The sequence below is a fragment of the Marmota monax genome, unplaced genomic scaffold (assembly GCF_021218885.2).
Source record: "Marmota monax isolate L192 unplaced genomic scaffold, Marmota_monax_Labrador192_F-V1.1 WCK01_AAM20220418_F8-fsc00014, whole genome shotgun sequence".
Lineage (NCBI taxonomy): Eukaryota > Metazoa > Chordata > Mammalia > Rodentia > Sciuridae > Marmota > Marmota monax.
In genome coordinates, this window is record NW_026695222.1 from 33,201,392 (window position 1) to 33,225,127 (window position 23,736).

At 59.5% G+C, this 23,736-nt stretch overlaps 1 protein-coding gene across 5 annotated transcripts in view; it reads left to right on the top strand.

The window, feature by feature from the left end:
* The first annotated feature begins 5,448 nt into the window (after positions 1 to 5,448).
* Positions 5,449 to 23,736, top strand: part of Sulf2 (sulfatase 2) — an 85,489-nt gene continuing 67,201 nt past the window's right edge. Inside the window, exon 1 of one of the 5 annotated variants that reach the window (XM_058575543.1) lies at positions 5,449 to 5,885. The gene's annotated coding sequence lies outside the window, so the exon portion shown is untranslated. Of the gene's footprint in view, positions 5,886 to 5,994; positions 6,081 to 6,427; positions 6,541 to 6,855; positions 7,052 to 23,736 lie in introns of those variants that run through there. The other 4 variants (XM_046432888.2, XM_046432890.2, XM_046432887.2 and 1 more) reach the window with 4 other exon arrangements.

The window sequence follows — 23,736 nt, forward strand, 5'->3', positions numbered from 1 at the left end:
TGTGTCCTTATCTACCGACACCAGTTCTGGTCACGCTTCACTTAAAGACACACAGGCTGGCGCTCCAATCACGGGCACCTGCCAGCGCAGCCCGAGAGGAGCCCGCCGGGGCTGTGCCGGGGCCACTCTCCTCCACAGGGAGGAGTGTGTCTGTCCACCCACGGCAGCTTCCAGGGCTTGGCCCTTTGTGAGCCTCCCAGGACTGGTCTCCGGGGAGAGAAGCAAAACATTGAACCACAGGCCTCTGACCCATCAGCCCAGATGCCTGCTGTAAACAGCCCGAATCTTTTCAAGGCCAAACGTTGACCTGGCTGGTCTCTCCCAAGGCCGCACCAGCACTTCCAAGATGTTCTCTGGGGCATTCTGCATGGAGACCAGCTCAATGGGGGCCTGTGAGCGGCCAGTGGTGCTTAAAAGCCACAGGCCTCGAGCCAGCCGATGCCACATTCATTACAAGTGCCCAAGGAAGGCTGGTGGGAGTGGACCGGGCACTGCTCTAAGCACTTTGTGTACAAAACCATTAAGGGGAGAAGGGAGCACTAACAGCTGGTGTCCTGATATCTCAGACGCGGGGTGCGTTGCTTTTTTCTACGTCCTAGAAACAGCCATAGGAGATGGGAACTATCGTCATCGGCCCCATTCGTCAGGGGAGTTTGTGGGACATGGGCCCAGGGCGACACACAGCTGTGTTCAGCCCCAGGCAGCACTGGGGCTAGACTGTGTGGATCTGTCTCTAAACACTGGGGACCAAGCCACGCCCCTCCACATCTCTTCTGCTTGAAAACATCACCAACGGGCTGTGCACGCGTTCACTTCACACATGTCTGTGGGACGCTGACTGTGTGCTGGACTGTGTCCTGGGCACTGAAGTCACAGTGGTGACAGCCCCAGCCCCTGTCCTCCTGCAGCGAGTGGTGGACAGGGGAGGTAGAGAGTTTAGGCCACGGACATGAATAAAAATGGATCTCAGCCAGCAGCCTGTCTGAGGAGGACCATAAGGTGGGGAAGAAGGGTGGACACAGGAAACATCTCTAGGCAAAACACACAGGGGAGAACTCTTGGGGAGGTGACATTGAGCTGAGACCTAAATGACGACAGAGCAAAATCTGGAGAAAGAGTCTTCCAGGAAGAGGGTGCGGTGAGTGCAAAGGCCCTGAGGCAGGAAGAGGTTTGAAGAACAAAGAGAAGGATCCCTCTGTGGCTCTATTAGTGGAGCAGCGGAGGGGTGATTATGGGATCACTGTTAATTTCCTGAGGTGCAACAGTGATGGAGAGGTCATCTGGGGAAGCAACATATTCTCAGGAGATGCCCGCCCAGGGCCTCAGGGGTGATGTGTCATAACGGCTGCAACCTCCTCTCAAAGGGCTCAGCGACAGGAGCTCATCAACACCTGCAGACTCCGGTGGAGAGCGGCCGTGCGGCCCCGGGGCTGCCCTCTCAACCTTTGGGAATTTTCAAAGTGAAAAGAGAAGCAAGTGGGCAGGGAGAGGAGCCGGGCAGCAGCTGGGGCGGGCACACGCTTGTGCCCAGAGTCCAGATTTCCACGTACCCGAGGGGGGTTGAAGCCCGGGGGCGTGTGGCCTGGTTTGCTTTGGCTTCAGAGGGCCACCTGCCCTGGTTTCCACCTCCAGCTTCACGGGCCCCGGGACAGTCTCCCTGGGCCGGGCAACCCTCTTCCGGTTCTGACCTAACGAACGCTCCCCGGGCACCTTCCGTAGCCTGGCACGCTCTCCTCGCCCATTTCACCTTCCTTAATCTCACCTAATGCACATGACAACGTATAATGCCCTTGTCACCATCTCCCTCCTTAAGGTGAGGAAACCGAGGCCCGGGAGGTCAGTGGGGTCTCCAGCCGGTGCTGGCCGAGCTCAGGTCAGTTAGCTTGGCCCTGGAGCGGCACCTGTCACCCTTTGACTCTCACTAAGTCACCACCGTCATTAATCATAATCGATGAATTATAACCAAAGCTCAGAAAGCGATTGTGAAACCGGACATGCTGTCCCCGAGAGAGCCCTAGACTGAGTCGCACTCATGGTCAGTGGATCCCGGTCTTCCCTTTAAGAAAACAAAGGACTGCCCGCTCCACCTTGTCAGGATGGCCTGGCCGTGCGGCCCTGGGGTCGTTACTCATCTTAATACCCCAGGGCAGCACCCAGCTCCTGGGCATCGCGTTGGTCATGAGGTCACAGATGGAAACCTTCCTGCCTGTTTATCCAAAAGAGAACCACTGGTCTATCATTCAGCAACAGGACAAATAGCCACTGTCATCGGCGGTCTTTGAACTGTGTGACAACTGGTGACAACCCACAGTCTGTCCTGGTAAGAAGTCAGAATGAACACCATCGCTCCTGGAGATGGCTCATAGCAGCCCCAGGAGACGGCAATTATATCCGTTTATAATTCCCCTCCCTCCCAAACCAACCCTTGATTCATAAATGTGCACTCTTAGGAGTCAGGCGTTAGAATAAATTAGACTATACAATTATGTGTAATTAAAGGGGAAAATGGGTACCGCGCTGCAGAGATGAGCCGGGTTTTGCTGAAGTAAATCACGTGCGTGTCCAAAAGCTGGCCCCACGGAGGCGGCGTGAAACACAATTAGTGTTCTTCTGATTTAATGGGGGTTTATGGAGCTGGTTTTCATTATCACAATATCTCAAGACACATACACAGTTTTCCTCTATTGACATCGCATTCCCACTGACAGGACAGCTTGGGTCTAACCAAAAATTCTGCAGAATTAACCACAAATTTATGTCATCATGGATGAGACTGGAATTTGTATTTTAAAACCCGTGCAAAACCGTCTGTGCTCAGGAGCTGGGAAGTTTGACACCAAGCCCCCGAGAGTGACTGCGGGCCCCTCTGCTCTTGGAGAAGCAAGTTCCAGCCAAGCCCTGTGCATTATTAAAGCCACCTGTGCCCCAGTCCTGAGGCTTGCCTGCCCAAGCCTCCCGTCTGCAGCTCCGGCCCTACTTTTAACGTTTCTCCTTGACACGCCAATTTGTTTAAGACATGTTAAAAGGTTGCATTTTACGACCCCATAAAATCCCGACCACGCCAGCCCAGATCCAGCCAGAGGAACACACAACCAGACAGCTTCAGCCTCGGGCTGGAGACGCAGAAACACACCAGGAGTTGTGTTTCACTGTCCCGTGGAGCCAGGGAAGACACAGCCACAGGCTCTGCAAGGTAGGTAGGACCCCAGGGCTCCCGCTCACGGCCGCCAAGGGACACACAGAGGGGAGGCCAGGCGTGGAGGTGTTGGGAGAAAGGCTAAACCAGCAGTGGGGACCTGAGGCCCAGGAGCTTGGAAGGCCTGACTGGGTCCTCCAGAGAGGACAATGGGGGGGGGGGGGGGGGGGGGGGGGGGGGGGGTCAGTGACACAAGAGACTCAAGGAAAGCTGCCCCAGACAGTGTGGTTGGAGGCAGAGGGACTGGAGACTCAGGGTCCTGAGCATTGTGCTCAGCCCACCCAGGCCAGGCTGGGGACATCCAGCCCCCAGGCCCCCACATCTCCAGGAAGACCCCAAGACCCCGAGCGGGGCCAGCTGTCCCCACCTGACTGAAAGGGATCTCAACAGCAGGCTGAGGCCGGGATGGGAGGACTGTGGGGTCGTTGGGAATTGTGGAAAGGTACGTGGCCAGAGGACACTTTGCAGGTCCTCTGACCCCATGGGCGTCTGAGCTGGTGAGTCCTCATGAACCGCAGACCACGGCCCCTGCCTGCAACAAACAGCTCACAGGAAGGCCCACACCTTCCAGACCTGTCCCCTCCTCCCAAGGAAGGACAAGGGGCATAGACCCAGATGCCATCACTTCAGGCCTTTGCACGCATCAGGGGAAGCGATGCACATCTAAGGGTGAGCAAGACAGGCACACACACAGCCCAGGGCACTGTTATCAAGGTCCTCTGATAAAGCAGGAAGGATCCGGTAGAAACCCACCGGCCGGACCTTCACAGGGACAGGAGAGCCCCTTCATGTCGGGAAGCGGCCAGGCGTGGTTCTGAACTTCCTTGTGCTGGAAATCCCCCCACCTCCAGAACAGTCTCCAGAGCAGGGCAGCCCTGCCCCAGCCCCCTCCCCTCCCACCCTGGGGCCCCTGGAGCTCTGAGGACTTATTAGAAATGACCGCTCCTGTTGGGTTCCAAAGCCAGGCTCAGCCTCCAAAGGGCCGCGATCCACCTGTCAACTCTGTGACTGCGGACAAGACCCGTTACCTTTCTGGCTGCTCCAAACGGACATGTGCCATAAAGAGAAAACACACCAGGGATTTACCAGAATAACAAAAAAATGCAAGCTATCTCATGGATTTTTTTACATTGAATACATGTTGAAGACCCTTGGACACTCAAGGTTAAAGAAACTACGTGATTAAAACCGATTTCACCTGTTTCTTTTGATTTTCTAATGCCACTACTAGAGATTTCCAAATTACATACGAGGCCTGCCACATACATCTCCTGGACAGCACTGCGGTCAATGTGTCCCCTTCTGCAGAGATGAGGCAGAAGGGGAGGGGTCTCCATAGGTTTGGGTCCACGGAAGTGAAGAAGCTCAGCGATGCATCTTCCCAGGCAGGCGGTGGACAGGTCAGCCGCCTCTGTGGGGCTAGCACCTGATTTAGAAAAGCAAGTTCAAGATTTTTCTGATTCATTTAGACTCAAGATTAAACTGGAATGACCAAGGGACACTCTGGGAAGGGGACTAGAGCCCCTAACCTAGTCAGGACACCCTATTTGAATTTCAGATAAACTTCAAAGAACTTGTCAGCATTAATAGGCCCCCACAATGGTCATTTATTAGTATTTGCTTAATCTGAAAACACTAACTAGCACGAAACTCAAAAGATAATACCAGGGCAAGGAGGTGTTCAGTGGGAAGATAATAATAGCCGAGGGTTTTAGCACATAATTCTGGAGCCAGGCTTCTTGGGTTCAAATTCTGGGTCCACGGCTAGTATGACCTTGGGCCAGTCACCTAACCTCTGTGATTCGGTTTGCACATCTGTGAAATGGGTATAATGATACTGAAGAAGACCACGGGGTCTAGGCACGTTCCTCCTGCCTACAAGTGCTGTTTCCCCACCAGGGTTGGTCTCCCCCTGGCAGCTCAGCTCTAAGTCCTGTGGCTACTGGTTGGTTGGGCTGCTCTCCGCCCACCCTGCAGCCCCTTGCCCCTCCTGCCTGGCGTGACCGTGGGGACGGGAAACCGCGGCAGACAGCGCCACCTTGAGTGGAGTTCCCCGCTTTCGCGGGAAGCCCGTTTCGTCTTTCTTTTCTATTCTCGGGCCATCTCTGGGCAACGCTGCTGTGTTCACTTGGGCTCAAGTTAATTTCCGGGAGAGCTTCCGAGGCGCGTGGGAAGGCCCGGGCGCGTGGGTAGTTCTCCCTGCGATCCCGCTTGGAGCTCGGCCTGGAGCCGGCTTCTCCAATGGCAAATGTGTGTAGTTAGAGGCGAGCGCACGGCTTTGAGCAAAAGCAGTCGGGTGCTTGCAGACCGGGGCGAGCCCTTGTGAAAACAGATAAAAGAAAACATTTATTAACGTGTCATTACGAGGGGAGCGCCTGGCCGGGCTGTCGCACGTCCCGAGGACACTTGGCTCCTTCCAGCTCGGAGGGAGGAGAAAAAGGAAGCAGAAGGGGCAGGGATCTCTCCGTTCCCAGCCAAGTGGCCTGATCGATGGCCCCCCGACTTGATTACGATGTTTGATTTATTAGAAGTGCCCCTCGTCGGTGTGGCTGGCGCGTACACACACACACGCACACACACGCACACACGCACGGCTCTGGCTCGCGTCCCTCCCTGTTTCCAGCTCCTGGGCGAATCCCACATCTGTTTCAACTCTCCGCCGAGGGCGAGCAGGAGCGAGTGTGTGTCGGTGAGTGTGCGTCTGTGTCCCAGCGAGGGTGCGCGCTCGGCGGCGGGAGCGCGGCCAGCCGGGTCCGGAGGCAGCGGAGGCCGGGAGCCGCGGGACCCCCGCTCGCGCCGGCTGCCCGGTCCGAAGCCGGACTTCGCGGCGAGGGCCGTGCGCGGGGGGCAGCAGGGCCGGGTCGGCGGGCCGTGCGTCCCCGAGGTAAAGCGCTCGTTCTCCAGGGGCGTGGGGAGGCCGCCGCATGTCCCCCGGCCCCGCCGCTCCCGCTCCGGCCTGGCGCCCCCGCCCCGGCGCGCGCCCGCCTCCCCCGCGCCGCGGCCGGCAGGCGGGCAGGCGGGCAGGCGGGCAGGCGGGCAGGCGGGCAGGCGGGCAGGCGGGCAGGCGGGCAGGCGGGCAGGCGGGGGCCGGCTCGGGCCGCGCGGTCGGCCGGGCCGGGGCGACTCGGAGCGGCCGGGCGGGGCGCGGAGACGGACTTTGGCGAGGGCGGTGCGCCGGGCGGGGGCCGGGGCGGGGAGAGGCGGAGGAGGAGCGCGGCTCTCGCCGGGGATGCAGCAGCGGCGGCGGCGGCAGCGGCGCGGAGTCCCCTGCGCCCCGCGGCCCGGCTGGGCTGCAGCAGAGGCGGAGCGCCCCACTCCGGGTGAGGCCCCGGCCGAGCGCGCGGGTGAGTGAGCGGGCGCGGGGCACGGCGGGCCGGGCTGCGGGCGGCGCGGGCTTCTGCAGCCGGAGCCTCACCCGGGCGAGCATGGCCGCGAGCGCCGCCCAGGTGAGCCGCGCCAGCCCCGGCCGCCCTGCTCCGGCCCCAGCGCAGCGCGGAGGTGGGACCCTGCGGGCTGGCGGGAGGCTCCGGCGCCGGCGGGCCGCAGGGGGGTGACCTGGTTGACCCCGCCGGCGGGCTGGGCGTGCAGGCCAGGATTTCCCGCCGCGCCCCTGACCCGTGGACGCGCCACTCCGAGTCCTGGTGGCCCGGGGGAAAGCGCGCTGGGGCCCACCGGCCGCTGGGGCACGGCCTCGTTGAGCCCTCTGGGTTTAGACCCAAAGGATCGACTAGAAGCCAGCGCACGTGGGGCTTGTCCGGGCAGGACCCGAAAAGGCAGTGGACGGGATCTTCAGAGTGAGTCGCAGATACCGAAAGGACAAACAAGATTGAAAAGGCAAACTTCCTCCCAGACCAGGTCAGAACCCGTTTCCACGCCCTGCAGAGAGATGCGCCCCTCCTGGGTCTCCTGGGGTTTCAGAAGTCTACGGTGAAGCTGCAGCGATACTAGGAGTGCATTTTATAAAATATTCCATATAGTAGTTCATTCATTCCTTCTACAAACATTTTATGGGGCATCTCTCGTGCCCGGAGCTGAGCTCTGTCCCAGGGAAAGGGGATGAACGAAGGTACCAGCCCGTGCACAGGAGCCCCGGTCTCTTGGAGGGCAGCTGGGGGAGCGTAGGGAGACACCCCCAAACCTGGCTTGGCACTGTGGCCCCTGCCCACTCTCCCCTCCCCGCGGAACCCTGAGGACCACGCCCCTGCACACAGTAGGGCGAGCTGCAAAGCCTTCTGGCCACAGCCCTCCCCCACCCCTCCCCCACCCCTCCCCCTTCTTAAAAGTTCTGGCTCGCCCCGCCCCCTTGCTGGACAGTCTTTCCTGCAGCTTGTTTTAATCACTTTTTGAGTTAAAAGTCAATATTTAATTAACCAAGTAATTACATTCAGCTGACGTCTGAATCTGGGTATTTGCTCATCTGTGCTTGTCCGGACACCGTCCTCTCCCCCCTCCATCTGTCCCCTGCTCCCCGCCCCCGTGCCCCCAGGAGGCTCTGGAGCCAAGTCTCTGGGGTGACAGGGAGCTGTTGAGAAGGGCTTTCTCTGGAGGACACCCCCAGATTTGTTCTCCCCTGAATCGTTCTTGCAGTTGGTAGTGAGGGGGGCTCCTCACTGTGACTCCGCCTCCCCCTACACAAGGAGTGGGGTTAATTAAAGCCATTTGTTAAAGACAGAAAGGGGGAGGGCACCGAAGACCCCTCCCCCTAAGCCTTGCAGGTCCAGTTATGGAGGAGAGCTCAGGGCCGCCAGCCCCCTGGAACTGAGTCCCAGAAGGGCAGCTTGGGGACATGCATCTTGGCTGAGGCACATGGGTGTCTGCTCAGGAGGACACCGTGTCCGGCAAGTGTGTGTGCAGAAAGGCACAGTGCTGGTGTCTCTGCCATGGCTGAGGGTCAGTGTGGCTTTGGGCTTTGTGTTTACTTCTTGGTTTTTTTATTTGAATTTATGGCTTTTTCTGAAACCCCTAATAACATGTTAAGTTTTCAGACTTAAGGGTTGACTGATGATTTGATTGAAAAAACCTGGGCTTGGGAGGCACTGCTCTCTCTGTGGCTGTGTGTGACCATGAATACGCAAGCACGTGCTCGAGTCCCCACCCCAGACCTGCCTCAGCAGCCATCCCAAGGCCCATTTCACAGCCTGCCCTTTGAAGTCCGCCTTTGACTTGGGATGTTTCCCCTTCTGTTGTCCTGGCTTGAGTGGACTCCTCTGCCCGGGCCTGCCTCAAGGGGGCAGCTTCTAGGCTCCTGGGTCAGCAGAGGGGACAATCATGCTCTCCTCAAGTGTGTGTCTGTTCTCAGAGTTTTCCCTTCCCCCCACCAGAAGCCCTGTCCTGCGGAAGGCTCTCCGCATCCTGGCCAGCCTGTAGTTACAAGAAGGGTTTGTTGTAAGCTCGGTGGACAGTGCTTGGCTAGTGTTAATGGCCAAGTACATTCAGAGCACTTAAATGTGATATAAGAAACCCTGAGGGGCGGGTGCTGGGACCGTTGGATGCTGGGGCGTAGAGTGTGACTTGCTGGCAGGGTCAGTGGTGAAGCCCTGGGGCTGTAGGTTCCACTCAGAACCTCTGGATCCTCCTCCTCCACGACCTTGGCCTTTTTATCCAACTGGAGGAAAAAGAAAAATCCATGCTCAGTGAAGAACGCAGAGTTAGTAAAACTGCTCTTTCTTGCTCAGAAGCCCCCGCTGACTAGGGAGTCTCGAGTTTGCGTTGGGGTGTTTTTTTGGTTTTGGGGGGTGGAGTTTTTTGCCCCAAGGAAAGCAAGCAGCTGCGAAATGCTTTTTCCTTCCGCTGAGCTTGAGTACACCGCCCCCATCAAAATGCAAAGTGAAACACCAAACGGGGCTCAAGAAAAAGCTACCAGAATCTGAAGTAATGACTTGAGCCCTTAAAAGCACCATGGCCAGAGGATGGACATCCTCCTGGCGGGAGACGCTCCTGTGGCTGGTGATGGAGTCCGGGGTGGCTGGGCCCAGCCTGGCCACGGGTGTGGAAGGTGGAGCTCAGCACTGACGGCAGGTGAGGGGGCCTCCCTGGGGTCTGCCTCTGCAGGCCGCCTTGTCACGGGCCCTGGTGGGCATCCTGCAGATGCCCCGGCTCCAGCCAGACCCAAGGCTGTATCTAATTGGGAGATCATTAAGATCATTATAATTAATTGGCATCCTGATAAATGGCATGATTGCCTAATTGGGGTGGTTGCTAGGGAACTAGGCCTCACTTGGAGCCTGGGGGGGGAAGATGCGCTGGGCTGGCTGCAGTTGGGCGTTAGGGTTACAGACCTGGCAGTTGGTGGGCAGGAAGCCAGGGCTCACCCGCCTCTGCTGGTGTTCACTGAGCAGCTGCTGCGTGCAAGTTGCGAATGGAATTGGAGGGGTATTTTCCTAGAAGGACTGTAGAGCAATCAGGATCCTTTCTCTTGGAAGCAACAGAAAGAAAAAAAATCAAACCAGCTAAAAAAGCAGCAGCCTATGGGTGTTCATAACCCCCAAATCTAAGGGGACTGTGGCCCGAGAGCAGCTGGACGCAGGGCTCGGGTTTCTTGTGAGAACCGTTCCTCTCGTCTCTGTGCTGTGTTCACGCCTCTCCAGCTCCGAGGGCGGCAGGCTCTGGCAGCCACGGGCACGGTGGTTAGGACAGCCGGTCCTCCTGGCCACCTGCCCAGCAGTGAGACGGGGGCATGTGACCAAGCCTCTCTGGGCTCCAGCGTTCTCCCACAAATGACGCTGATCCTAGCACCCAGCCCCTGGTGTGTGGTAAAGGGTGACGTGAGATCATCAACGCCAAGTACGAAGCACAGCGTCTGACAGGTGAACACTGGCGGTCGTCATAATGAAGGGCAAGACCCCTGCAAAGGAGCTGCCCTCTCATCCCCTCTGGCTGATCCCAAAAGGAAAGAACAAACCTCTACCTGAAGGTAGATCCCACCTGAGCCCCCAGGTACCCCTCTTGTGCTATTGTCCTGTGCTCAGGCAAACCAGTGCCACACCCAAGGGAAGCCTGACGGGCATTTGGCTCAGGCCAGCCTCAGGCTCCACCCTGGGAAGCTCACTGCCGGGCCCCCAAAGCCTCAAGAACACAAGTGGGGGTCCTCGGTGGAAGGGAGCCCTGGTTTGGGGGGAAGCAAGTGACCACACTAAGGTGAGCAGCCACAGTCAGAGGCACCTGTCTCCACCTCTGGCCCAGTGAGGACCCCGGGAGCACCGCCTTCCCCCCTCCACGAGGGTCCTCAGGCAGCAGAGGCCCGGCTCAGCTCTTCCACACACGAGGGATGCAGCCTGGCCTTGACCCTGGGCGTGCGAACCTCCCCGCCATGAGAAGCGTCTTGACATATTTGCTTAAAAAATGCAGACTCCAGGCCCTTGGCCAGTCCCTGCTGAATCAGGCTCCCGGGGAGTGCGGGGAGTGCTCGGCACACCACGTGCCTCAGAAGGTCTGGGAAAGGGGCCCTGGAACAGGGTTTGCCTTCTGCTGCAGAAAGCCAGGAGCTGAGATATGTGGGGGTGCTTGATGGGTATCCCTCATCTTGAACTCGACTGCAGAACCCAAGAGGGCCTTCCAGTTACCCACGTGCTGGGCGGACATCTGCTGTAAGCCAGGCCCCGTGTCAGGCCCTGGGACTGTCAAGGGGGCCAGAAACAGGTCACAAGGAGACACGCCCACGGACAAGGTGGCCTCAGTGAAAAGCCCTACCGTGGAAACAGGGTGATAAACCATGATGGCACTGGGGGGACAGTGGCTGGGGACAGCTTAGGCAGATGGCCTCTCTGAGGAAGGTGACCTTTGGGCTGTGCCCTAAAGTTTAGGAAGGAGATGACCTTGGGGGAATCTGGGGGGAGAGCCCTCCAGGTCTAGAGTGCAGCCGGGGTACGGCCCAGAGGTAGGAGGAGGAGTCCATCTGGGTCGCTCAGAGAGGTTCTGGTAGGGAGTGGCAGGAAGGGAGAGGTGAGAAGTTCAGACTTTGTTTAAATGAAAGAGAAAGCCTTGGAGACTTGAAGTCCAGGGTGGCATGATGGGAGTTTCAAGGCAATCCTGTGGCTGCTGCCAGGCCGGGGCTTCTGGGCAGAGCTGGGACAGGGCCAGGTGTGTTCGCAGTGCACTGGGAGCCGACCGTGACCTGGGTGGTGGTGTCAGTGGAGACCCTGTGAACTGGGTGCACCGGGGCTATTTCTGGTGGGTCAAGTGCTCTTTGCCAAGGGCGATTTGCCCCGTGGGGCATGTGGAGCGGGGTCCGGAGGTGTTTTTGCCTGTCCACTGTGGGGGGCGCTGCTGGCCCCTGGTGGGTGAAACCCGGGGTTGAACACCCCAGTGCCCAGGAGGGGCTGCCCACACAGGAGTGGTCCAGTCCCCAGCCCGTCCCACAGCGCCAAGGAATCAGGTGATTGGCAGCCTGGTGGCTTGGGTCCCTAATGGGGAAACCAGGAAAGGGGACTTGGGGGAGGGGGCGAGCGGCCTGAGCCCGGGAAGCGTGGGCTCCGACTCTCCACCGTCCTCGGGAAGCTGTGGGTGGTGGATCTGGGGCCGCAGTCTGCCGAGTGGCTGGTGACCTGGATTTGGGAGTCGGTGCATATCTGTGTTATTTTAAGCCCCGGCTGGACACGCTGCTCCAGGGGAATGCGTCGTGTTCCCAGCGTGGCGTTCTCCCCTCCACCCCCGGGGCCTCCCAGCATCTACCATGAATATTTTTGGCATGCCACATGCTCCCCTCAGACCTGTGCTCCCCTCCGACGGTGGAGAAGTCACTGAGGGCTCAGGCTGAGCCTCCCCTTGTCCGCAGCCTCTCTGCCCCATGATTAGCAGAGAAAAACAAACAGTGGGCACTCCGCAGGGCCCTTGGGAAATTGCCTGGGGGGAGGGTGGGCTCCCAGCCCGGTGGGTAGCGGGAAGCCTCCTTGGTGGGGCAGCGGTGGCCCGGAGATGCTCCTCCACCAGGGCCTCGGGATCCTCTCCAGCCGGAGCGCTTTGATTCCCCACAGTCTCTTAATACGTTTCCAAAACACACGGTGCCCGGCGGCGCTGGCCTCTGACCTGCAGCCTCGTCTTATGAAAGGCCTCCCCTCTGCCGCTCGCACCTGGCTCCGCTGGAGACGAGGTGGATTCCATCCCAGACTCAGGAGTTCTTAGGAGCAGGTCTGGAGGGGGGTGGGGGCAGGGCCATCCCTGGGGACCAGTAGTACCCGAGGTATGTTTGGCCAGGTGGGTGCCAGATGTGTCCGGGAGGGATGTTGCCAACAGCTTTCTTACTGGTTTGTGGTCCAGACCCCAGTGGGCAGCTGACCCACCTCAGTAGCCATGAGGCAGAACTTTAAGGGAACCATCCGCCTTCGGGAGTCCCAGAGACACTCGCATTTGGTTAAAGTTGGACTGCACAAAATCTGTGGACAGAGATGCTGTCCACAGGCCTGACCAGAGACCAGGAACGCCAACCGGGGTTCTTATTGACTTGGAGTCTTAGTTATTTGCTTGTGGATCTAGGTGTGTTCACTTGGAGTAGCAGAGCTACTGGCCCAGAGTGGCTTACGCAGTAGAAATGTTTATTTCTTGCATAGCAAAATCAGGGGAGTCCAGGGCTTAGTCATCAGTACATCCATGTCGTCCAAAGCCCAGACTCCTCCTAGCCTTTGTCCCTGTGTTCTCTTCTGTCTTCAACTTTGTTGTCTCATGGGGTCAGTGTGGCTGCCACAATCCCAGACATCACATCCCCCAGCAAAGTGGGAACATAGAGGAGTACTCCTTGCTGACTCCCTTTTACTCAGAGAAGAAAATCCTTCTAGGAGCACCCACTGTCCGGCACACTTTGCTTTATGTCTCATTGGCCCAGGGTTAGGTTCTGTGCTCACCTCCAAACCAAACATGGGGAGGTGTTTGGTTTGCTGCTTGACTTAGCCCAGTATTTCCCAGATCAGCAAACCAATCGCTGTCTTCTTCCAGCAAATACTTTCCCCAGGTTTGCCTGAAACAGACTCATAGATCATATGAGCCACCTCCACATCTCACCAGAGAGGTGCCCGTAACCCACAGGGAGCGTGAGTGTTGCAGTTCGTAAGTGCCCGGCTCTGCACGAGCAGACCTGCGCTCCCAGATGCCCAGATGGGGAAGATCACGTCAGCCTGACAGCTGCCAATCAGCTGGACGCCGGTGGGCAGTTTGGGCAGCTCAGGTGCTATAGGCAGGATGGCCGTGAACAAGGGGGTTTCCCGAAGTCTCCAAGTGGAACAAACCCGTCTTCCGCGCTTTACTCCAGTGTAGGGTAAAGCCAGGCACAAATGTTGTCTATCTGAGAGTCAGAGCCATGTCTCGGCTCAGGGACCTCAGGCTTTTCTACCTGCATGAGGGTCCCCTGGGAACTTCAAGGGCTGTGCTGGAAGTGGGGGTTCTCCACGGTGGAGCCTCAAACTATCCAACATGCCCGTGCCCCCCACCAGATGCGTCCCAGTCATGTGATGACCAGAACGATGACCATCAGCCTGTCCCGAGGGGCTCAGAGCGGGGCGGGGGGGGGGGGCTCTGTGACCTGGGTTCAAGGCCAAGCCCACCCTCGTGGGAGCTGTGTGGGGCTGGGCAAGTCACTTACCCTCTCTGAGCTGCACTCCCCTCTGTAAGCTGGGGAGGGGCTGGCAGCTTCCTCTGGAGTTAGGGACCCTGGAACAAGGCCAGTCACATGGAAGCCGCGTTGTCACGGCGGTCATCACTGTCACATTTGTAGGTCCTTTCTGAGCTTTTTGAAGTGCTCTGGCACCTGGCCAAAGCCCCTGGTCTTTTGGCCACTCTGCCTGTAAGGAAAGCCATTGACCTCCCTGTGACACACAGGGAAAGCCAGCTTGGAGAGGTGGCAGCCATCGGAGGTGACGCTGGCCCTCGAGCCGGATTCTGCAGCTTCTGGCTGGTGTGCTCTGGAGCCACCGGGCCGCGGCCAGCCCTTCTTTGGGGCCAAGTCAGAGAAGAAGCAAAGCCCAGGGCCTGACCTCCAGCCAGGACCCTGCGCCCCCTGGGGGCCCGAGGAGGCCGGTCACCATGTGCGTGGGAAGGTGCTCCGGAGTGGCTCAGGCGTCCCTCGCAGTCTCCCAAGCCCCTGCGCCCAGGCCACACCCAGGCAGACTGACCGGGTGCCTTGGGGTTGGAGTCGGGGCCCAGCAGCTGCCCGGCGACTCAACGTCCTGCTGGAGAGCTACTCAGGCAGAGGGAGGGTCCTGGCGGGGTCCTTCTGCAGGGCGTTTCCGCTAGGTCCCAAGAGGGCTCCTGGAGCGAGGGCAGCTGTCCCGAAAGGCTCCTTCCAAGGGCCCGTTGGACCTAACAAAGCCCAGACTCCTGGCTCGGAGAGGTGGCTCTCCCCGCTCCTGTGCCTGTCGCGCCTGCCCCTCTGGTCCCTCTGGTCCTCGGACGCAGCCAAGTTCCTTCCAGCCTCAGGGCCTTTGTACCTGCTGCTCCTCTGCCTGGACTGTGCCCCCCCACAGCTCCCCAAGTCTGCCTCCTCTGATCCTTCCAGCGTCACCTCCTCAGAATGCTAGGATGGCACCTTGTTGACGTGCAGGACACATGCCACACTCAAAGGGCTTGTCCTTGTCCTCTCCCTTTGCTGGACAGTAAGCTCTGGGGCTGGGGGGCTTTGCTGTCTTGTTCCCCGCTGAGCCCCAGCACCTGGGGCAGGCCTGGCGCTCCGCCGGGGTGCGGAGTCTGAGTCGGCGTCATCAGGTGCCCTTGCTTCAAGGTGACTGCTGGGGCGAGGGAGTCAGAGCCCTTCGGTCACTGGTAGAGCCAAGGTGGGGACAGGAGGGCTGCTTCTCACACTCCCTAGCCCCAGCCGCTCTCGGGGACCGTACACTTATGCCATCGCAGGGACTGTGCCAGGCCCCCTGGGCGTGACATCTTGGAGGGCGCTCCAGGCCGGCTTCCTCCCGCCTCCTCCCTGACCCCACTCCCGAGGCTCACTCGGGTCCAGCAGAGGGCGTCTCTGGTACCCGTGGGCGCCGGGCCCTTGCTCATGCGCACACTGAACAGCTCAGTGCTGCCGGGGTGTCCCGTCCCCGTTTTACAGACGAGGAAGCTGAGACACAGCAGCCGCTCCCTGCGGCCATCCTGCTAGGAAGGGCAGCACCAGTGCTGGCCGGGGGCCGTCTTGGACTCCCAGAACTTTTTTTGAACCTGTGCGCTATTCTCAACTTTTTAGAAAATTAGTTGTCAGGTTTTTAACATTTCAGGACTTCACGTCTTAACGGTTAGGACTTGGGGCTCCTCCTGAGAAGTAGGGGTCACAGGTCCCGTCTGGCTGTGGCCCGGGTTCGCCCTGCCCCATCCCCGCTGCCCGAGGCTGGACCAAGCTCTCGGTGGGTGTCATGGCCCCTGCTGATGCCCCTGTTGATGCCCCTGTTCTTGCTCCTCTGTTATAAGTAGTCACGTGGGACGGGGAGAGGATGGTGGCCTTTCTACACAGGCCCACTTTACCCGTGGGGTTCCCTGCCCAGCCCACATGGCACTCGAGTGTGTCCCCTGCGGTGACATGTTCACACCGAAGGCCACACTGAGTGGACAGTGCCTGGCCAGCTTGTTGGTGATGATGAAGCTGCTGTCTGCTGAGAACCTGTCACCAGGCACCTACCAGCACAGTGAGGGGCCTGAGGCGGCCCGTGAGGCCCCGATTGGTGGCCCTGAGCGAGTGAGTGGTGGGTCCCCTTCCTGGCCCTGAGATGCTGGGGGCTGACAGGGGTCCTCCCGAGCTGGCTCCGCTCGGACGGCTGGCAGCTCAGCGGGTCACCAGTCAGGAGCTCACTTGGGGTCAGCGGCCACCTGGCCCCTCCATGCGGCTGCCTGGCTTCCTCCCCACCTGGTGGCTGCAGGGAGCCTGGCTTCAGGGGGCTCAGAAGTGAAGGCTTCAGGCCTTAGCCCCAATCTGGCCTCACTTCTGCCACCTCTGGGTCACAACTGGCCACAGAGTCAGCCAGGCTGCCTGGGGTAGGCCTGCCGGGGCGTGAATGCCAGACAGTGGGGCCTTCAGGGTCTGCTGAAGTCACCGGGTACCACAGGCTACAAGTGGCCTTGGCTGGCCTCCCACCCCTGCTGGACTCGGCGGCAGGAGCTGGGAGACCCAGGACAAGGCTGGGAAGGCCGGGGCCAGGCTGGGGGAAGGACCGGGCAGGAGCTAGGGGAGTCCCAGAGGCCTCTGGGCAGGAGCGCCAGCTACACAGGGCCCTGGACCCCTCACCCGGGAGGCCGGGGCACAGCGAGTCCGATGGACCTCGCTTGGTCGCAGGGTCACCCTTGGCAGGAGCGGGTGGCCCTCTTGAAGGGGGCCAGAGCTGGAGGTTTCTGCGAGGCCCCTGCGTAGTGCCCCTCCCCCCAGAGAAGCAGCTGGCGTCGTAAAATGAACGACGTCGTGGAGACTGAGCAGGCGCCCACGCCCGCGTCACAGCCTTTCTGGTCAGGGTCCCTGTCGTCCAGGTGCCGCTGGGGGCCTGGGACCCCTTTCTCTCTATGGGTGATGCCGACTCCCAGTGGCACCTCAGCATCCTCATCTGGAAAATGGGGGGGCTTGCTGCTGGCCCCTGTGGGGGGCCTTGACCCGGCTGATGCCACGCTGGGTGCCCCCGCCTCTGGACCCACCCTGTGGGGCGCCGCAGCCCTCGCCATCCCCAGCTTCTGGAGCCACTGCGGGCATCGGCCGTTCCCGAGGCCGTGATGGGGCGCGGCGGGGACAGCGGGGGTGATTGGGTTATTAATACCGGGGCTCCGAATGTCCTTTCACCCTCTGTGTGCTCTTCCCGGGGGAAGTGGCAGTCCCTGGGACACACGCGTGTTCCGTGGGGTGCACACGGGCCAGGAACGTGTGGGGTTGAAACACAGGGGCAAGGTGGGGCTCCGGGGGCGGGCGGCCGTGGCAGTCCTGCTGAGCGCCAGCCCACAGTTAGGCACGAGTAATGACTCTTAGCCCCAGTTCACTGCTTTTGGCCAAAGGCCTTTTGCAGAAGTAACTTTGTGACCAACCAGGAGCTTTTGTGCTCAGTGAGACAAAGAGCGGAGGTGGGAATGCCTGTATCTGACTCCCATTTCCTCTAGGGCCCAGGGAGGACAGAGGGCGTGGCCTGCCCCCAATCCTGGGCCGGGGAAAGCCACCCCTCACCCATGCCATCTTGTGGCTCTTGCTCCCTGCTTCTGCCATGTCCGGCTTCGTTCTGCTCATTCCCACCGCAGGGCCTTTGCGTGTGCTTTTTCTTTGCTTAGGAAGCACTTTGTCCATAAGCAGCGTTGCTGGCAGCTGGAAGTAGAGGCTTGTGGAAAGCCGGTGGTGGCAGTTGAGGCTCTGAGGGTTTTTCCTGAGAGACTATTTTGTTTGTCGTGTGTGGTTCTAAAAATAAAGTTAGTTTCTTTTGACAAGTGGCTCCTGATTGTGCCCAGCCAGACTGCGGCATTTGGTGGCCCGTACGGGGAGATACAGAAGGTTGTATATGTCCTTCTGCTAATTGTTGTTTGACCAGGTCATGGGCTGCTTGTATCTTTTCTTTAGTCAGGGGCCACTGAGGAACCCATACTGGTCTTTCTGATTTCCAAGTAATTTTTATTGTCTCAGTGGCCCTTTCTGAAAATCCAACCCATGTCTGTCTGTTCCTTGATCTATTTGTATTGGTGCTGCTATACCTTGTTCTTGTTTTTCTAATCTTTTTCCTTTCCTAAAACCTTGTCTAGTCATAATAGTGGGTGCATTTTGGTTGATGTTATTTGTTAATGTCAAACCTAATTGATCTAGGACATCTCGTCCCCATAAATTTACGGGAAGATGATCCAATACATATGGCTGTATAGTTCCTTCACATCCTTCAGGATCCTTCCAATCTAATACCATTGCACTTCTATGGGGATTAGTCGCCACTCCTAGGCCTCGAAGCGTTTGAGTGGCTTCTTGTAATGGCCAATGTTTTGGCCATTCTTGACGAGAGATGATGCTAAGGTCTGCACCTGTATCCAGTAGCCCATTAAATTCATGTCCTTGAATATTTAGTTTTAGCATGGGGCGAGAATCTAAATTTAAAGAAAGCATAGCCCAATCTACACCTGTGGAGCCTAATCCCTTGGAACCTCTTTCTACAGTACGACTGGAAAATTTATCATGTAGGCTGGGTATTATTAGTAATTGTGCTATTCTATCTCCTGGTGAAATTACTGATATACCCTTTGGAGAACTGGCTATAATTTTTATTTCACCTTCATAATCGGGATCAATTACCCCAGGACTTATCATAAGTCCTTTTAGAGTAGAAGAGCTGCGTCCCAATAATAAGCCTACTGTTCCTTTGGGAAGAGGTCCTTTCACCCCTGTGGGAATGATTTGAACTCCCATCTCTGGAGTTAGTACTGCTCTGGCGGAGGCGCAGATGTCCAACCCTGCGCTCCCTCTGGTTTGTCTGATGAGGGATCTGATGGACAATGTGTCCTGGGCACTACCCTGATGGGGTTGCTGGGTTCCTCCAGTGCTCCGTATATTTGTGGTTTTGGGCCCCGGAGCATTGGGCCCCCCTGTCCGTTTTTTGGCAATGGAGCCCGATGCCTTTCTCCACGATATTGTGGATAAACACCTGGTCCTTGTTCGTTTTTTGATAATGGAGTACCCTCTATGGTGGTTTGAGAACGGCATTCATTAGCCCAATGTCTCCCTTTTTTTTTTTTTTTTTTTTTTTTCACCCACCTTCTGGTCTCAGCTCCCAAATTCCTCTCTCCTGTCACTGTGACAGCTTCCTTCAAGCTCACCAGACAGTCCAAATCTCCTCTTTGGTGTCTGTCTGCCCCACCAGGGTGCCAGGATCTGAGGACAAAGGCCTGCCCCATGCCCACTGCCTGGCACACACAGCCCCTGGCACATAGTCAGTGCTCAGGAAAGACGAGACGGCTTTGAAGGTCTGCAGGTAGCTCCTTGGCCACCTTCCGAGGCCTTGGCTCTCCCAGAGTTTAACATGGACTTGAAGTTTTCACTGTGAAACGGGGTCTGCCGTGTGGCCCAGGCCTCCCCTCCCTCCTGCCCCAAATCTGAACCCTCCACTCCCCAGGCCTCCTGCCTGGCCCCTGTGGGCCTGTGAGTCTGTGTCCCTGCTCCACCCAAAGGCCACTGCAGACAGGGGTCGCCTTCCAGAGGTGACCAGACCTCAGGCTGCCTGCAGGACCCCCCCCCCACCGAGTCCCACGGGGTGGGGACGTGGCTCCCAGAGGGGGGACACAGCAGTCCTCAGCTCTAGTCGGGCACGGTCAGGACAGGACAGTGACCGTGACTGTGACCGTAACAGGCTGCTCCTTTCTGCACTCTCAAGACTGACCACTGACCCCTCGTGATGCTCACGAGCCCCTGAGGCCAGCCCAGGGCCCTGGCCCTCGACCACGTGGCACAGTGGCTGTGAGGTCCATGTCACCCTGCCGCTCAGCGGTTCTCGGCGGGGGCTCTTTTGCCCCCAGGGGACATTCAGTGACACCTAGAGATGGTTTGATGTCACACCTGGAGGGAGGGCTGCTTGGCATGGGCCAGGATGGGCCACACCTGCGGTGTCCCCTGCAGACTGCGGTCCACCTGGAATGGCCCTGGCCTGGGAGAAGGGCCTGCGCCCCTCAGAGCGGGGACACCTTCTAAGTCACTTCCCAGATAAGGGAAGGAGCAGGGAGATGAAGCCAGCAGAGGGAGTGGGCGGTGGCCCTGCAGTCACCAGGACCTGGCACGCTGGACGGGTGCTGGGTGCCGGCCACCTGCCTCGCTCCTTCAGAGGGGACCCTTTGCTTCACTGCAAAGGCACCTGCCCTGGAGCCTGCGTCTGGCCAGGCGTCCCAGGAGCTGCCCTTGTCCTGGGCCAGGCAGGGGACGCGGGGTCTCAGGCTGTCCCCGCAGCACCCGGGAGAACAGCTCCTGGTGTTAAGACGAGACCTGGACAGCAGTGTCCCCTGGACCCCTGGACGGCGTCCGTGGGGACAGTGGTCCTGCGCAGAGGCCCCGAGCCTGGCAGCGGGAGGCTGGGGGAGCGGCCCCGGCCACACTGTCCAGGGGGCTGGCTTTGCCAGGGCGCGTCCTCCTTCCGTCTGGAACAGGACGGGGGTTGAGGGGACACAGTGAGGAGCAGTGGGGGCCCTCACATGTCAGATAAGAAGGTCTGTCTGACTCTCCCCAGTGGAACCAGGAAGCTAGGTCCACACGTGGAGGGAGAGGTCACCGGGGCCAGCCCCCTCCCTTTCTGTCCACCTCAGGACCCGCTGGACCCCAGCACCACGGCTTTGACCCCCCCCGGGGTCCTAAGATGAAGAGCGGGGCTGGGGCCTCACATCAGCCCACGTCCCCGCGAGGCCCAGGAAGTCCTTAGAGGTGTGACACCAGCTCCGGCCCCGGCAGACGCAGCTCGGGTCCCCGGGACCCCTCACCCCTAGAAGGGCCAGTGCTGCAGGTCGGCCTGGGCTCTTGCCCCTGCCTGGCCATGGCCCCAGACCCCTCTGCTGGTCTCCAGGGCGACCCCTCTGCTCCTCCGTGGAAATCTGGGTCCTCTCCCCGGGATCTGTCCAGGCCTTGCTCAGGAGGATGTCTGGGAGGACCTCTATGGGACAGTGGAGGGGACAGCAGCATTGCCGGGGTCTGAGGGGACAGCTCAGGGTCTAGGAACTCAGACCCCGCCCTGAGGCCACCAGGGTCAACACGCTGGTCCATGGCCAGCCTGTGCCCACCACAGCCTCCAGATGACCCAAGAGACCCCGGAGACTCTCCAGCTGTGGCCCAGACATTTCCAGGTGGAGCCCTGCGTTCTGTGGGGCCTTGCTCGGGTGTTTGTCGCGGTTTCAGGCACGTTGTGACACAGGGCTAGTGACTGGAGCGTCTGGCAGGTGTAGTCTCTCCGCCACCCAGAGCTGTCCACCCCTGGCCAGCACTGCTGCCGCCTGGTCCCAGCCCCTGCCCTCCCATGCACTGTGGCGAGCACCCTCAGGCAGCACAAGAACCCCGTGGAAACCTGACCCAGGTCACCTCACCTGGTGAGCACCTCCAGGGCCCTGGCACTTGCTGGTCCCCTAAGTCCCCACAAAGCAATGTCCTCAGAGCCCTGGCTAAGAGTCACCTCGGAGAGTCCTTGGTTGGCCACCTGTTCAGAGTTCCCCACCAGCTGGCCCCTCCCTGTTCCATCCAGGGGACCATGGCCATCGGCTTTGGGTCTGAGCCATGAGGGATTTTCCTGGTGCCTTGTAGGTGCTCAGGATGCAGGTGCTGACTGGCTGCAAGAATCAGGGGCTGCGTCAGAGGTGGAGTGTGAGCAAGAGAGAGCCCTGCCTTGGAGCTCCCAGGGGACAGGTGCCCTGCAGTGAGACCAAGCAGAAGCCCCAGGTGAAGGGTCCACGGTGCCAAGGGCCGTCAGTAGAAGAGACCTGGGGCCCGGCGGGGGGGAGGACCAAGGGAGGCCAGGCAGGAAGGCCACTCACCCCACCAGGCTCCACCCCCCAGCACCAGCATGGAGCCCCAAAGCCACGCTCCGGAGTGGTCAGATGGGGAAACCGAGACCCAAATTGCACTTGACTCCACAAGCTGCCTTCCTCGCGCTCTGCCCTGGGGGCTCCTCTGGTCGCAAGTGGCAAGTGACGGGAACAGCAGCTCAGTATGACCCAAGGGAAAAAGGGATCTGAATCAGGTCTCTCGCGAGTCCAAAAGGGAGGAAGTTGACCTCAAAAGAAAGAAAAGAGCTCACCCTCTGGAAGGAGACAGAGGAACTTATCGAACCAGAAGCCAGTCAGAGGTGAACTTCCTCCTCCAGGCTCAGCGGGATCCAGGTCTCAAATGTCGTCACAGGCCTACCCTCTTCTGTCCGCTTCCCTGTCCTCTCCACGGGAGGCAAGGTGGCATGGGGCCTACCCATTGTCACACTGGGATGACATGGAGCTGGTCAGCCAGTGGGAAAACAGTGGGAGCTTCTTCCTGATGTCAGGCCAAAGCGCCCCCGTTGCTCTGATTGGCTCAGGTCTGATCACATGGTCTAGCCTTGGACCTCCAGAACCTGGTTCTGACTTAAACCTCATGGACCAAGGATGGGGAGAAGGGGATCCCCAAGTGAACATTGGGAGCTGTGGGTGCTGGGTGGCTTAAACCCAGCAAATAACACTAGCCAGCATTTATTGGGTGCCTATTGTATACCAATTTGTTCTAAAGGCATCTGGAATAGTAAGCCATCTTGCCTTCACACCTGTACTGGGTGAGCGCTGGTAGGGTCCCCCCTGTGCAGGTGAGGTCCCTGAGGCCACAGAAGTGACTTTCCCAGGTCCAGTGAGCAGTGGAGCCCATTCAAACCCAGGCCTTGGGCTGGGGACCTGGTCCCGCCCTGCCCAGTGCCCTGGGGCCTCCCTGGGTGGCCTTTGGTTTTTCTGCTGCCCTCGCTACTGATCCGACTCTTGACTGATCCGACACCCTGCGGTCAGGGAGCAGATGCTCAGGTGTCTAAGCGAGTGAATTCCAGGCCTTTCCACCATCTGCTCGCTGGACGCGCGGAGCAGGCTGTTTCCAAACTCGCCGTGTGCTCTGGTGAGCCGCCCGCTCCGAGCACGGGTCCGCCAGGCCCGTTCCTCACCCTTCCCGCCCCTGCAGGAGGCCTTCCAGCTTCTGATACGTGGACGCTGTGTGGACGCTGTACAGTGTCCATGCCGCGAGGTCAGGGCTTGCTTTCCTGCTGTCCCGTGAGCCCTGCCTGGCTCCGTCCGGGAGCCTTGGGGACTTCCTTGTTGCATCGTAACTTCTGCGGGGGGCGGGCCCTGGGGCTGGGCTGCTTTCCACCGACTCTAAGCCCCTTTCCTTTCCAGATCCTGAGCCCCGTCCTGAAACCTCACCTTCTCCCCTCCCTCTGAAGGACCCTTGTCCCCCGTCTTGCCCCAGGGAGCAGCTGGGTCCTCTGCCTCACCTGGGTTCCCAGGGCAGGTGGAGAGCCTCCCCGGGCCCTGGGCTAGGAGGGTGGGTTGGGGGGCACTGTCCTTTCTTTGCCTGCCCCAGAGAGGGGAGGAGGCTGGGGAAAGCCTGCGGCCAGGCAGAGGGGACGGCCGGACAATGTGCAGACAGACGTGCGTGTGTCCCCCCGCCCAGACGGCCTGTGGGGTTCGGGACCGCCCCTCGTGGATGTGCAGAACTGGATCCTGTGAGACTTCTAGACTTGACCCTGAGGCCTCCTCCGGGCAGCCCTCCCTGACTGCCCTCAGTCCCGTCTCCTCCTTGGTTTCTACGTGAGCGTGTGGGCCCCGGGGCCCATCCAGATTCCATCCCGGGTGCTGCCTATTTGCCTTATGGGTCTGGGGCAAGGGAGAGCAAAGTGGAAGGGCGTGAGTGGCCCATGTCCCTGGGCAGGTGACGTCAGGGAGCCTGCAGAGGGCTGCCTCCGGGCGCTGTGAGTCCCCAGCAAGCTGCCGGGGACGGCGCCTGGCAGCCACCACCTGGGCCCCTCCTCCCGCCCCCTTGGTGCCCCCTGGGCCAGTTGCTGGAGCCCGAGAGATGGAAGGTGCCGTTGGCTGCCCTGGCCCACGGGGTCCACCCCACAGTCGGGTGAGAGAGGGGAGGGGACACGATGACG